The sequence below is a fragment of the Stomoxys calcitrans genome, chromosome 3 (genome assembly GCF_963082655.1).
Source record: "Stomoxys calcitrans chromosome 3, idStoCalc2.1, whole genome shotgun sequence".
NCBI lineage: Eukaryota > Metazoa > Arthropoda > Insecta > Diptera > Muscidae > Stomoxys > Stomoxys calcitrans.
The window spans coordinates 106,566,635-106,581,080 of NC_081554.1; the positions used below are offsets into that span (position 1 = coordinate 106,566,635).

Below are 14,446 nucleotides of genomic sequence, written 5' to 3' on the forward strand. Positions count from 1 at the left end.
AAGCTTATCGCTTTTGGTGTCGGTAATAACTTCGTTCGATTTATATCGAGCTTTGTCAGAGATCGCACTATACGAGTTGTTTTAGATGGGTTCTCATCATATGAATATACATTGACCGCAGGTGTGCCACAAGGCTCTGTCCTTTCCCCTTCCCTTTTTCTTATTTTCATTGACGATCTATTGGGTCAGACTTTGAATCCAGTCTACTCATTTGCCGACAACAGTAGTCTGTGTAATTCATATTCATTCGACCATAGGCCCAGTTCTCAAGAAATTGTGGACAGGAGGCGCATTATGTGTTGAAGTATATGTTTAACAAATTAATATCTACTTGTATCGTTCTTTGTTATTATGTTACTAGGCAATGATTTTATGTATTTATGATTATGTATGTTCGAGAAATTATTTTTTCAAACTTCACTTCAATAAAACTTTTCAATCTAATAGGTTATGAGCCCAGCAAGCTCGAAGAAAATAAAATAATTATTGTGAAAATTTTTGAAGTCTGTGAAAAAAAAAAAAAAAAAAAAGAATATTGGAGAAATTAATTTTGTGAAAAAGAGGTATCAAGAAAAGAAAATTACAATGGAATTTTGCAAAAACATAAAGCCGTTATGTGTCGAGTCGGACTGGCCAATTTGGAAGCGGAAGGTGAAGGATCTTCTAGATTACTACGAGGGAGCTCTGGATGTGGTTGAGCATAGAATTACAAAGCCGGAACCCTTGGAAGAAGGAGTAACAGAAGCTCAAGAAAAAGAACACAAAAAACGTTGTGATTTTTACAGAAAAGCTAACAACTATGCCAAGAGTCTGATCACAAACACAATTTCGGATGACATTTCCATAAAGGTAATGGATAAAGAGTCTGCATGTTATGTCTGGCAAGCGCTGCATCAGCAATTTGAAGCGACATCTAAAGATCAATTATTCAAGATGTGCACGGAGCTATTTTCTTTCGAATGGATGGCAGAAAGCGATGTTTCTACACATATATCCAAGCTCAAGAGCTTATGGAACGAAATCAATGCTGGTTTGGTAATAAAAGGAGAAAAAAAATTACCAGAATTGCTCCTGATATGCAAGATTTTACACATATTGCCAAAATCATTTGAAATGTTTAAATCCAGTTGGATGATGCTCACACGAGATGAAGATAAGTCGTTAGATGAACTTCTTATGCAACTTTGTTTATTTGAAAGAAATTTTAAGAAATCTGAAGACACGATTTCGGAGAAACAAGAAGCATTGGTTCTAAATGAGAAGCGAAAAAATAAGAATTTTGCAAATGGCAAGAAAGATGACATTTGTCACTATTGCAAGAAAAAGGGACATTGGATTAAAGACTGCAGAAAGTGGATAGCTGATGGAAAGCCAAGTAAGTCAAAACAATTGGATACATCGCACTCCAATGTTGCTCTTCATTCGGTGTCAAATGAAGTTAATTTGAGCACATCTGTCAGCGATTGGTGGGTTGATAATGGTGCAACAAGGCACGTAACAAATGCGAAGGAATTTTTTATTGACTACGAAGCATTCAAAGAACCACATTCAATACAAGCTGCTGGTAAAGAGACTTTAAGTGCAATGGGAAAAGGAACAATTCAAGTTTTATCAAAAGTAAACAATGCTGAGAAGACAGTGGAGTTGTATGATGTTTGGTATGTTCCTGGTATATCAAGAAACCTTTTTTCTGTATTGGCTTCACATGACAGAAACCCCTCAAGTAAGTTTTATTCGACAATAAAAAAGTGCAAGCTAGATCTCAATGGAGAAACAATTTTATGTGGACACCGTGAGCCAAATGGAACTTTATACAGAATAGATTTTCGACCCGTGTCTGCAAATCAGTGTGTTTCATTCTCTGTAGAAAATTCAAAACTGCAATTATACCATGAAAGATGGGGACATCAAGATAAACGGCATGTAAAGGAGAAATTAGAAAAGGAGATGGGAATTCGAGTAAAGAACAACAGTGAAATCTGTGAGCCTTGCGTTTTTGGTAAGTTGCCAAGATTACCATTTGGAAGACGTGAGACTGCAAAAGCTCCAGGAGAATTAATATCGACAGATGTTTGCGGACCATTTCCCTCTTCATTTAGAGAATATACAGCGGTCAAAAAAAGTATTCATCATTCAATGTTTTTTTTTTAATAAGTCTACAAAAGACAATTGGAATAAAAACATATTAAACTAATGATGCAGTAGTGCTTGTGTGATATATATGTACACAATTTCATTTTTTTTAAAGAAAAAAATAGTATTTATTGGAACAAAAAGGGCCATTTTACAGCTGAGCACAAAAAATTAAACAAAAAAAGTATTCATCATTGCAAAAAAACAAAAAAATAAATAACATAATTTAAAAAAATTAATACTTTGTTATTCGACCACCGCGTCTTATAACTTCTTTTAAACGGTTTGACATCGATTGGACTAATTTAGCGGTTATATTTTGGTCTATATTAGTCCATTCCTCCATTATCACCTGTTGCATTTGACTCTTGCTCGAAAAATTGCGCGTTCTCAATTTGCGTTCGAGATGTTCCCAAAGATGTTCAATTGGGTTCAAGTCGGGACTTTGAGGAGGAGTTTTAATGACTTTGGGGCAGTTATACAGCATCCACATCTTGGTATTTAAAGCAGAATGTTTGGGGTCATTATCTTGATAATATTGAAAGTTATTACCAAGCCCAAGTTTTACAGCACTATCTTTTAAATTCCTCTTTAAAATGTCAATGTAATACTTATGATCCATTACTCCATTAATAATTTCAAGATTTCCCGCTCCTGAAGCCGCCATACACCCCCAAACCATTAAACCACCTCCACCATGTTTTACAGTAGCAACTGTGTTTCGTTCTTCAAGCTCTGTATTTGGTTTTCTGTACACTATGACCTTTCCATCGCACCCAAAAAGATTAAACTTGCTCTCGTCTGCAAAAATGACTGTTTTCCAAAATGATTCGGGCTGTTTTACATACATTTTTGCGAAGTTTAGCCTTTTCACTCGGTTTATTTTATTTATAAAGGGCTTCTTACGTGCAGTTCTTCCTCTGTAACTATGCCTTTTGAGTGTATTTCGAATTGTTTGTGTAGTAACTTCCTTCCCTAAATATTCCATAGTGTTTTTACGAAGAATGGTCGCATTTGTCTTCGGAGTTTTCTGAACTTGCCGCACTAGCCAACGCACATCTCCAACTGAAAGTGCTTTTGGTCGACCAGATCTTGGTTTATTGTCAACAGTTTTCGTTTCTGTCCACTTTCTGATGATGGATTGTATAGTAGATCGTGGTCTATTTAATATTTCACTGATAGTTTTTTGAGTTAAACCATTCTTGTGGTGTTTTATTATCAAAACTTTTACCTCATCAGAAACCTCGTTTTGCTTACGACCCATTTTGACAAAAACTATATTTTCAATGAAATTAAATATTTGCTGTCAAGGGCAAAGCCTCCTTTACTAAATAAAACAGAAAAGGGGGATTCCCAAATAATATTTGAATTTGACTTTGATGATAGCACATCAATGATGAATACTTTTTTTGTTCTGTTTTTGGTGTTATTATATAAAATTGCATTTTTTGCGCTAATTAAATTTATTTTTTGAATTTATTTTAAAACATATTACGAAAAATAAACTATTGCATAAAACTGCATTATTTGTTTACTTTAAATTTTCTTCAATTACCCAAAATAAGTGAATTTATTATCAATTTTGCTAATGATGAATACTTTTTTTGACCGCTGTAAATATCTTGTCGTTTATAAGGATGATTACACAAAATTTCGTTATGGATATGTTGTGAAGAACAAATCAGATGTGAAGGATACATTAATAAAAATGGTTGCACATGCCAGATCTCAAGGACACACAGTTAAAACATTGCTTAGTGATAATGGTGGTGAATTCAACAATGCAGAAGTGAAGAAAATTCTGGCAAAACATGGAGTAAGTCAACGGTTTACCGCTCCATATACACCTCAACAGAACGGTGGTGCTGAGAGAGAAAATAGAACCATTGTAGAGATGGCAAGAACATTCATGAACTCAAACAAGAATGTTGAATTTCCTTTGTCGTTATGGGCCGAATTTGTGAAATCAGCCATATATATTTTAAATCGAACGGGAAAATCGTCAGAAAAGGATAAAAGTCCATTTGAGCTATGGTGCGACAAGAAACCTAGAATTAAACACCTAAGAATTATTGGATCAAAATGCTATGTTCATGTTCCCAGTCAGCGTAGGAAGAAAATGGACAAGAAGGCAACAGTAGATATCGTGTCTATATTAAAGAACAAAATATAGTAGAAATATCAAGAGATGTGATATTTTCCGAAGAAATAAATGGTTGTGCTAATGAAGAAGTTAAAGAAGATGAAGAGCAAAACAACAAGAATTCCAATAATATCCAAGAAAAAAATGGGAAAGAAATATCAATACGCATTGGTCCATATAATCACGAAGGTGAAGAACAAGATGAATACCAACAAGAATTAGTTAAAGAGAAAGCGGTGCAAGATGCCGAACCGCTAGAAAGCCACAACGAAAATCAAGATTCCACAAATGATATAGAGGATTTCGAAGAGCAAGATGCCGAACTCCAAGATGGCGACAACGAAAATCAAGATTCGACAAGTGATTTAGAAGACTTTGAAGGTTTTGAAGAAATCCAACGTAAAAAGCGTCGAAGAGATGAATTAGATGATACGTGCGATAATACTATTGTGAAACGCTTAAGAAATCGTACTGTAATTATATCAAATTGTGTCAGCGATGAGATGGTGATGATGGCACATGATTTTGTTTGTCAAACCGAACCTCCATCAAGATATTTAGAAGCTGTTGAAAGTGAAGAGAGAATCAATTGGATACAAGCCATGAAATCAGAAATGAATTCATTGATTGAGAACAAAACTTGGGTACTCACGAATCTTCCTAATGGAGCAAAGGCACTTCCCTCGAAATGGGTATATCGTGTGAAGACAAAATCAGATGGCACCATTGAAAAGTACAAGGCAAGACTGGTTGTAAAAGGATTTAAACAAAAGGAAGGTGAAGATTATGATGAAACTTTCAGTCCAGTAGCAAGAATGTCTAGTATACGCTCTGTCCTAAGTATTGCTGCAACTGAAAGACTACATTTGTCACAATTTGATGTGTCTACAGCCTTTTTATACGGTGAATTGAACGAGACCGTGTACATGGAACAGCCAGAAGGTTTTAACGATGGATCAAATAGAGTTTGTCTGTTAAAACGAAGTCTCTATGGTTTGAAGCAAGCACCCAGATGTTGGAACAAAAGAATGGGAGATTTCTTAAAGAAACATGGATTTAAGGCCAACTCTGCAGATAGCTGTTTGTTTATAAGAGAGAAAGATGGTAAAAAGTTAATCCTTGCTCTCTATGTCGATGATGGTTTAGTAGCTGCATCAGGCAAAGAAGAACTTGAGCATTTTCTCAACAGTTTAAAATCAGAGTTCAAGATCGTTTCTAATGAAGCTTCATACTTTCTTGGTATAAAAATTGAAAACAGCAATGATCAAATTAGAATCTCTCAAAAGTCTTATGCCAAGAAAATTTTGGAAAGATTTAATTTCTCAGAGTGTCGTCCAGTTTCAACACCAATGGAAAATACAGTCAAATGCATTTCAAAACCAGGGAAAGCACGAATCGAGTTTCCTTATAGACAAGCTGTAGGTGCTCTGATGTATTTGATGCTAGGAACAAGACCAGATTTGGCATATAGTGTCGGTTATCTATCAAGACACCTTGACAACTACACTTGTGAAGATATTCAAAAGCTCAAGCGAGTATTCAGATATATAGCTGGTTCCATAGATGTTGGAATAGCTTATAATAAAGAAGGACCCAAGCTATTAGAATGTTACAGCGATGCTGACTATGGTGGATGTGTCACTACAGGACGTTCTACAACAGGTGTTGTTGCAACTTATGCAGGTGGAGCTTTATCTTGGATGAGTCAACGACAACCAACAGTGTCAACTTCAACAACTGAAGCAGAAATTATAGCTGCAAGTGAAGCCGCAAAAGAAGTAATATGGCTTACACGACTTTTCAAGGACATAATAAATTATAAGGACATTCCAATTATAAATATAGACAATACAGCTGCGATTCGTCTATCAAAGAATCCAGAATTTCATAAACGAACAAAGCACATTGATCTAAAACACTTCTTCGTACGTGAAAAGGTAACAGAAGGTTTATTGTCAACGACTCAAGTTTCAACTGAAAATCAACTCGCAGATATGATGACCAAGCCTTTACCAAAGTCACGTTTACAGTACTTGTGTACTCATTTAAATATAATTTAATTAAACAAGGGAAAGTGTTGAAGTATATGTTTAACAAATTAATATCTACTTGTATCGTTCTTTGTTATTATGTTACTAGGCAATGATTTTATGTATTTGTATGTTCGAGAAATTATTTTTTCAAACTTCACTTCAATAAAACTTTTCAATCTAATATTATGGTCTCATCCATGGAAGCTCTTCCAGGATTTGTTGGCCATTTCCTAGTAGGGTAGAGTGAACAGAGTAGACTTTAACGCACAGAAGACGCAGTACTGTTCCTTGTCTCACAAGCGATTCACTGAACCACTTCAATCGTCGATATACAATGTGATGTCCGTTGGTCAAAACACGTATTCGAAGTGTCGAAAGAAGCATTCAGTATTTGGGCTTTCTTAAGCGGTGCAAGAAATATTACACCTCTTATGATCTTCTCAATATCTATACTGCCTACATCAGGCCGAGGATGGAATATAACTCTCATATATGGGCAGGAGCTCAAAAATCATCCTTGGAGCTACTTGACCGTGTTCAACGGAGAGCGATGGTGTTGATTGGGGACAGTAGGGTATCCGACTCTATTGCTTCCCTTGAACATCGTCCTAGCGTTGTATTGCCCTATCGTTATTTTCATGGCGTGTATTCCAGGGATATTCGTCTTCTCTTCCCTGACGTTAGGATGTTCACCAGGAATACAAAACTTGTCAGGAACTCACACCCGTTTGTAATCGATTGGCCTGTCGACCGGACCATGCATTACCGAAATGTCGGCTTGCCAGGATACGTCACTAAGGAGATCAGGGGATGCAATGGGGATGTCTGGGGAGCTGCTACACCTTCTCGTAATCCTAGTGGGGGCACCCTCATTTACCATACAAAATGTGGAGCCTTCAATCTGCTCAGCCAAAGTTATGTCTCGCTGGTCATTACCTAGGGGAGAATGCCATGAAATGTGATGCACCAGCTAGTAGCCCACTTATGTCGGGCTTGTAAGCCTAGCCATTAGGTTAGGTTTAATGGCAGTCTGGCATCAGACTCACTTTGAGATTTTCGTCCATTGTGATAACACAGAAACAGAAGCAGGAAGATGCTTTCTAGTTCTTACCGTTGAACCATCCAGATCGTTTTAAATAACTCAATAATTTGCGAATGTTCATATTCGCTAAATCAGACAGGTTCTCAAAGAAATGAGAACCTAAAGTGAAATTCCTTCTGACTGCTAGTGCTGGACACACACACACAGAAGGTGTTCTATAGTCTCTTCGTCTTCAATGTCCTCACAGCTTCTGCAAAAGTCGTTGGTGGCAACCTTCAGTCTGTCAGCATGTTATCCGATTAGACAGTGAACTGTCAAGACAGATACAATGACTGAGACGTCTGTTCTAGTCAATGACAGCAAAGACACATAGTTTTGAAATGCTCACAGTCCCCTCTTTGTGAACATATATCATTCGTTGCCCTTCGGGCCTGGTTCTGAAGGGCATGTCGCTAAGGGCATACCCACAGATTCCAGTGTCCCTGGAGTGTGTAAGGTAGTTCCTAGTCTGGCAAGCTCGTCTGCTTTATAATTCCCTGGGATACTCTGTGGCCCGGCACTCAGAACAGGTGAATTTTGAACAGTTCAGCCATCTCTTTGAGAGATCTCCGACAGTCAAGGGCTGTTTTTGTGATCAGATAGTCCGACGACGAGAACGCAGAAGGCGACGACGATGATGCTTGTGACCCACTGCTGTCTATGTTCGCACACCACCTTGCCAAATATTCAGTATGACTATACTCCCGTAGTGACGTCAGGCCAGAGCAAGATCGGAAATGTACCCACTCCATGCACCGGTTACATCTCGCTGACACAGGCCGATAATGGATACGGTTCTGGCAAACCGAACAGAACCAGGATCCGGGATTCCTTTCAATCCCGCCACGGACCAGAAGCGTGTGGAGAAGGCACTCCGGGATATGCCTCTCCCATGACGATGAAGATTGCATCGGGTCAATCCGGTACGTATAAACGGCTGCCATGGGATTATCAGCATGTCCTAGTGCCAAGCCAAGGGGCAAACAGCGACCAACATGGTGGACCCCAGAACTGGTTGGTCTAAGGAAGGGCTGCAGAAAACTCTTTAACAGAGCGAAAGCCACTAGAGCACAACACTGATCTAAGAAAATACAAGGGCGATTTGAGAAAGACTCAGAACAAATCTTGGGTGGAACTCTGCAGCTCCGTGGAGGATAAATATAGGCTATGAAAGATACTTTTCTCGAGGCCTATTACGCTGGGATATATTCAGAAGTCAGAGAACGCATGGGCACGTACAGTGAGGAAACACTGGAACTACTCGTTGACACACACTTCCCGGGAAACTATCCAACGAACAACGTGGCTCTAGAAGAGGTTGACTGGTCTGGTCTGGTCTGCATTCGTCGGAGGTTATTAAGGAAATTGTGTCTGAGCCGAAAACTCTTTGGCTGACAAAAAATTTCGACTCCTTTAAGTCAAAAATGATGTATTACCGGTTGGATTACGGGCTGTGTCAGACAGGCTGGCTCCTTGGCTTAGTAAGGTATACTCTGCTTGTATCAGCATGTCGTATATACCTGTGGGATGGAGGAGCACAAAAGTCATTCTCATTCCAAGAGCTGGAATACCGTACCATACGAAAGCGAAAGATTTTCGTAGTCTGTAATCCTTCATGCTGAAGACTCTTGAGAGGTTGATAGAAACATATCTTAGGGCAAAGATCCCTGGAGATAGCCTGGCTCGGCAACAGCATGTATATAGTTAGGGCAAGTTCACTGGAACAGCCTTTCACGACCTAATCGGCAATATAGAGGCTTCTCTTGCTTTCATGGAATATACAACGTTAGCATTTCTTGACATTCAAGGTGTTGAATTGACGTTCAATTTTAAACTTTGTTAATTTGTACTTTGTATGTTTGTTTTAATGTTATCTTGTTACCTTTGAATTTATTTGTCCATGAAAGTATGTGAAAAAATTATTTTATTCTAATAAAAATCGAATTGCTGTGTAAAAGACCTCGGCTGTGTAATTTCAAAAGGCTAATGGCCATTAAAGAACTTCAAGAATTCGATGCTAAGGTCAGTTATGGATAAACTCAAATAAAGGATACTACGCAACGCATTTCTGAAGCAAAACCACGATTTGCAGAATTGAATAATTCCAATTATGCTAATTTTCCAATTTGCAATTCAGAATGGAACTGTTGCAGAGGAAGCAAAATGTGTAGAAGACAGTTATTTAAGGGCAACAATCGGATTACTAGTTATGGATGATCAATTATGTCACATAAGGTATATCAAAAGTGCAAAAGAGACCTGGAATGCTTTGAAAAAATACCATGAAAGGAATACTTTATACTATTTTCAAACTAAAGCTGTTTTGAGCAAATTACTGGTTTTTCCCTTTATAATGCTCTGAAAACGACTCGTTTTTCCTTTATAATTAATAAGTGCAAAACGACTCGTTTGCTACAAAAACAAGTCATTCAAAGCATGTGAGTTAAAATAAATGCCTAAATTGTGCTCAATAAATTATAAATAATGTCAAAAAATGAAAAATTGCCATTTCCAAATGTATCCCAACAAGCGTCGTCGTAATCACCTTCTGCGTTCTCGTGCGGCAATAAACAGAACGGCAGCATCCCAGCCCAAATATTGCCAGCCCAGAGCCGGGTAATGTATCGTTTTTTGCAGCTAAACTGCAACGGTCTCCGTGGCAAGATCGATGAGGTTGTGGACCAAAGACAAAGCTGACCAACACCTGCAGCTTGCACAGTTGTCACGGATACAATGTGCAACGTAAGGATCGCTCAAGGAATGGAGGTGGGGGATTGCCCTTTGTGATACAACAGGTCCGGTACTGCCGAGATAGAGCTATACAATGTGTACATACCAACGGTTGTTAGCTGTGTCCCGATTAATGGCCAAGCTAACAACCCCGACATAAGTGATTTATTATCCGGCCATAATCATCTGGTTCTAGGGGACTTTAATACGTATCACATTTCATGGCTTTCTCACCTAGGTAACGACTAGCGTGGCATAGCTTTGGCAGATCAGATTGAAGGATTACGAGGAGGTGCAGCACCTCGCCAGACAACACCATTGCATCCCCTGACCTCCTGAGTGACGTATCCTGGCAAGCCGTCAGCGATTTGCGATAAAGTCAAAAGAAGAAATTGCTGGCAGCACTTGAGGTGCAGACAAATAAACCTTTTGGACCACGTACAAAGCAATTGGCCGGTCTGTGGTAAGTTATGCAGCGCCAGTGTGGTCTCGTCAGCTCTGTGACACGCAGAGGAATAATATTCAGATCTGTCAGAATGCTGCCCTCCGAACTACGACGGGCAGTCTCATGTGGACCATCTCTATCAGGAGACAAAGATCCTACCTGTGCGAAGACACCATCCAAATCATCATTTTATAGATTGGTATCCACCACCCAGGCGCCTTAAGGTAGATCTACATGAAAATCCGAGTCTATGTTTGAGAAAAATTTACTTGTTTTTACTGTTGGACAATGAGAGAAGAGAAAATCTTAAGCCCTACCAAAGACCGGCAAAGTTTCCCCAATAAAGAATAAAAAGGGGATTATTTATGAAAATACTATTGTATTCATGGAAAAACTTGAACAGTCCAATTTGTTTAAATACAGTTTACTTTTTTAGACATCTTAGACGTTTTTTACTGTTGGAACTATGAGAAAGTAATTAGAATAAAAAAGGGATTTTTTATCTAAAATTCTATTGAATTCATAAGAACCTTAAACTTTTTAAATTTAATTTGTCCTTATAGAGCTTATATTTTTAAAAACTTATAGAGGTTTTTTCCCCAATTTTGAATAAAAAGGGTATTTTTTATCTAAAATAATAAACTTGATTTTTTTGGTTCGATATGTCTATATATTTTTATGGCCAAGAATTTTATGTCGGCATTTGAGCCTTCGGCTTTTTCGTTATTGTTGTTGTAGCCACATTTTCATGTGGAGGTGGCGATCCTCGACAAGCTCCTTTAAGTGAGCAAGCTCGTTCCGGTCCAAAGGACCATCGCCTCGGGAATAGGATGGACATTGGTTATTTAAAGGCGCCAATAGCTCGCCTTGTCATATCGAGCTTTACAGGCACTCAGTATTTGTACAAGAGCCGGTGCCGCCCGGTTTCTCACTTGCTACCGCTGATTGTCCGCGACTACCGTTGCAGCTACTTCGCATGGAGCTTTCCACTATCCTTCTCGTGACAGCAATGAACCCCAAACAGATCGGACCTCAATGTTCCAGCATGTGTGGTGCTCACAGCTATCCCGTGCTGGGATTAAATGAAAGCTTGAGATATTGGCTATTATTTCACCTCGTAGATTAGAACCACACAATTAGGAAGTTTTTTGTAAAATTGCAGTTTTTAAAAAAATTTTGTTCAATTTTTTTATTTTTATTGTTGCTCGAAAAGGGTTAAAGATACGTCGTTCAAAAGGTTATTAAAAAGCTACAAGATGTGCTTTATTTTCCATTATTAAAGGAGATATTCGCAATTATATTTAAAAATTAAAAGGCCTACATCTCAGGAACCGGGTCCTTCCCACAGAGAAGGACTTCAGGATATGAAGCGCTATCACCTGCAAAAAAATTTAAATCGGTGAGGGGCTCATAAACTGCATTTGATGCCAACGTGCATGTCTGTTCCGTTAAACTGCCCAGCCAGACCCAGATCCCTCTGGGCGCACCCCACCTTAGTTGCAGACTTCCTGGAATCCTTCCGCAGAATCAAGTAGACGAAAGATAGAACACAACACACTGATACAACAGCAACAACGGCTGCTCCCTGGCCTTCACTGTCAAATCTTCTTTCTCCCTTACTACGTATGACCCCGCACCCAAGTACACCGTAAAAATCAAACGTCGGTCGAATCGAATAGACCGGCGACGAAGAAGTAACCGGTTGGGCGGCAAGGGCTGCCACCTCAGTGTACAACATCATCGGCAATGGCTGTCACCTCAGTGTACAACAACAATGCCCGTCAAGGGAAAGCACCACACTGGCTGGAACATTGATGTCCGATCTGAGTGGTGTTCATTGCTGTCACGAGAACCTTAGCTGCGAGGCATGCAACGGCAGTCGGGGACAATCAGCCCCGGCTTTTGCAAAAAGCCTGAATGCCTATGAAGCTCGATATGACAAGGCGAGCTATTAGCACCTTAAACTAACCAATGGCTATCCTATTCCCGCGGCGATGGTCCTTTGAACCGGAACGAGCTTGCTCCCTACAAAAGCTGTCGTGGATCCCCACCTCCAGATGAAAATGTGGCTAAAACAACAACAACAAAGAAGCCGAAGGCGACGACGCTTGCGAAGTAATCGTATGACTGACAGTACATCCAGGACCCAAACCAGACAGAACAGAGGATTCTGCTCAATCCCGGCACGGATCAGAAGTGTAAGAGGCACTCCGGCACTTTTTCTGCAAAACCTCGTGTAGGGCGTTCCGCAATGTTCTACATGCTGTTTGTATCTAAGCAATTAACTGGGTGTCCTACATTTTCAACTTAGGTATCCTTTTTTGAAGTTTGCTTCCAGCACCTGCCAAGCATGGTACTATTTTAAACCAAAGAATCAGTACTACGGCATAGCTGCCTGATACCATAGCTAATTAATTTTTTAAAATTTATAAGAAATGAATGAAAGTAACATACCTATTTAAATTAGGTATTAACAGTAATAGTAAAAATACTTTCATTTTTACAGTGAAATACGAACAAAGCACCCGCCTTTAAAGAGTGCGAAGCGGCAAAATATACCTTCTCTTCTTAACGTTATATGCAACCAATTGACAAGACTAAACCTAAAATTTCGTTGCAAATACAATCGTATTTTCTATCGACAAAGATAAGTTTTCACCCAAATGTATATGAAGTAGCATCAAGCACAATTCATTGAAGTGTTCCAGTACATGGAAATATCCACATTGATGTAAGACAAATTACCTTATAAATTGAATTATTTTAACACCGTCGGAAACTAGCCTTTAGCAGATTGTCATCAACAACAAAGAGAGTTTTTTTGAATACCTTGCGTATCACCACAGTTTACAGATAGCATAAGCTTAAATTTCAAGATTGATAAATATTGAAGTAGCGTTCAATGCCCAAAGATAATCATTTTTCATAAAGCCAGTGAAATGCTGAATCGGCGTCATCCAAATACAACCTTTAGACATTACCTGTATCAGTGCATGGAATCACTGCCTGTCAAAAAATGTTGACCGTTTATACATGGCATAGTACCAAGGTAATGTAATTATAAAACAAATATCTTAGGCTGAGTATGCACCCTTAGCGAAATTTTCTGTTGTAGCCAGGACATTTATGTCGCCACTGAAAAAAAGTTGCATTGAATACATGGTACAACTAAGAAGTAAGGTCATCAGCACAACAACGAAAAAGTACCCCTAACGAACCTACCCCGAGTGGCATATGTCGCAGCAGTGTTATCAAGTCTTTGACATTGAGATTTACTGCAAATTCGAAGCAAACATAAAAAATTGTACTCAGCTGTTCGCATGACCTCACTTTATTAGGGCATCCTGTGTAGAATACAAGATGGAGACAAACATCGATTTATAATTTTGGCCGCTTTTTAATCAATTTTGGGTAGTAAGAGCGTGTGCCAATTGTGTGTCAAATGATAGCAATCTCCTATGGTGAGATGTAAAAATAACGTACGGGGTAGTTTTTTACACTGGTGCAAAAAAAATTTCATTTTGCTGTGCCAATCGACGATTTTTTCTAAAACTGACAAATTTTGACGTTCATCAGAAATCGAAAGTAAACAATATGTGTGGCGCGCATAATACAGCGAAAAGCCAGAAAATAATAATTATTTGCGTAATGAATATTTTTGAAAAATATTTTCCATTACTGCGAGCAGTTATATTGCAAATGCGAACGGTGCAATATGGAGATATATTAGGTTTTGCTTTAAAAAATAGGAAAACACGGCGAGTAAGACATGTAATGTTATTTTAAAGACAACTGTATTAATTATTTCCAAATTTTAGGAAGTTTTGTGCATGGTACCTTCTTTACGATCCATTACTTCGCGAAAAATTAATGCAAATTTG

The 14,446-nt window shown here is 38.6% G+C and overlaps 1 protein-coding gene across 3 annotated transcripts in view; it reads right to left on the reverse strand.

The window, feature by feature from the left end:
• The window catches only part of LOC106093872 (monocarboxylate transporter 9), a 233,821-nt gene that overhangs the window by 136,753 nt on the left and 82,622 nt on the right, over nucleotides 1-14,446 (reverse strand). The window contains exon 1 of one of the 3 annotated variants that reach the window (XM_059366039.1): nucleotides 13,311-13,522. The exons of the other annotated variants lie outside the window; for them this stretch is intronic. The gene's annotated coding sequence lies outside the window, so the exon portion shown is untranslated. Of the gene's footprint in view, nucleotides 1-13,310; nucleotides 13,523-14,446 lie in introns of those variants that run through there. 3 annotated transcript variants of the gene reach the window in all.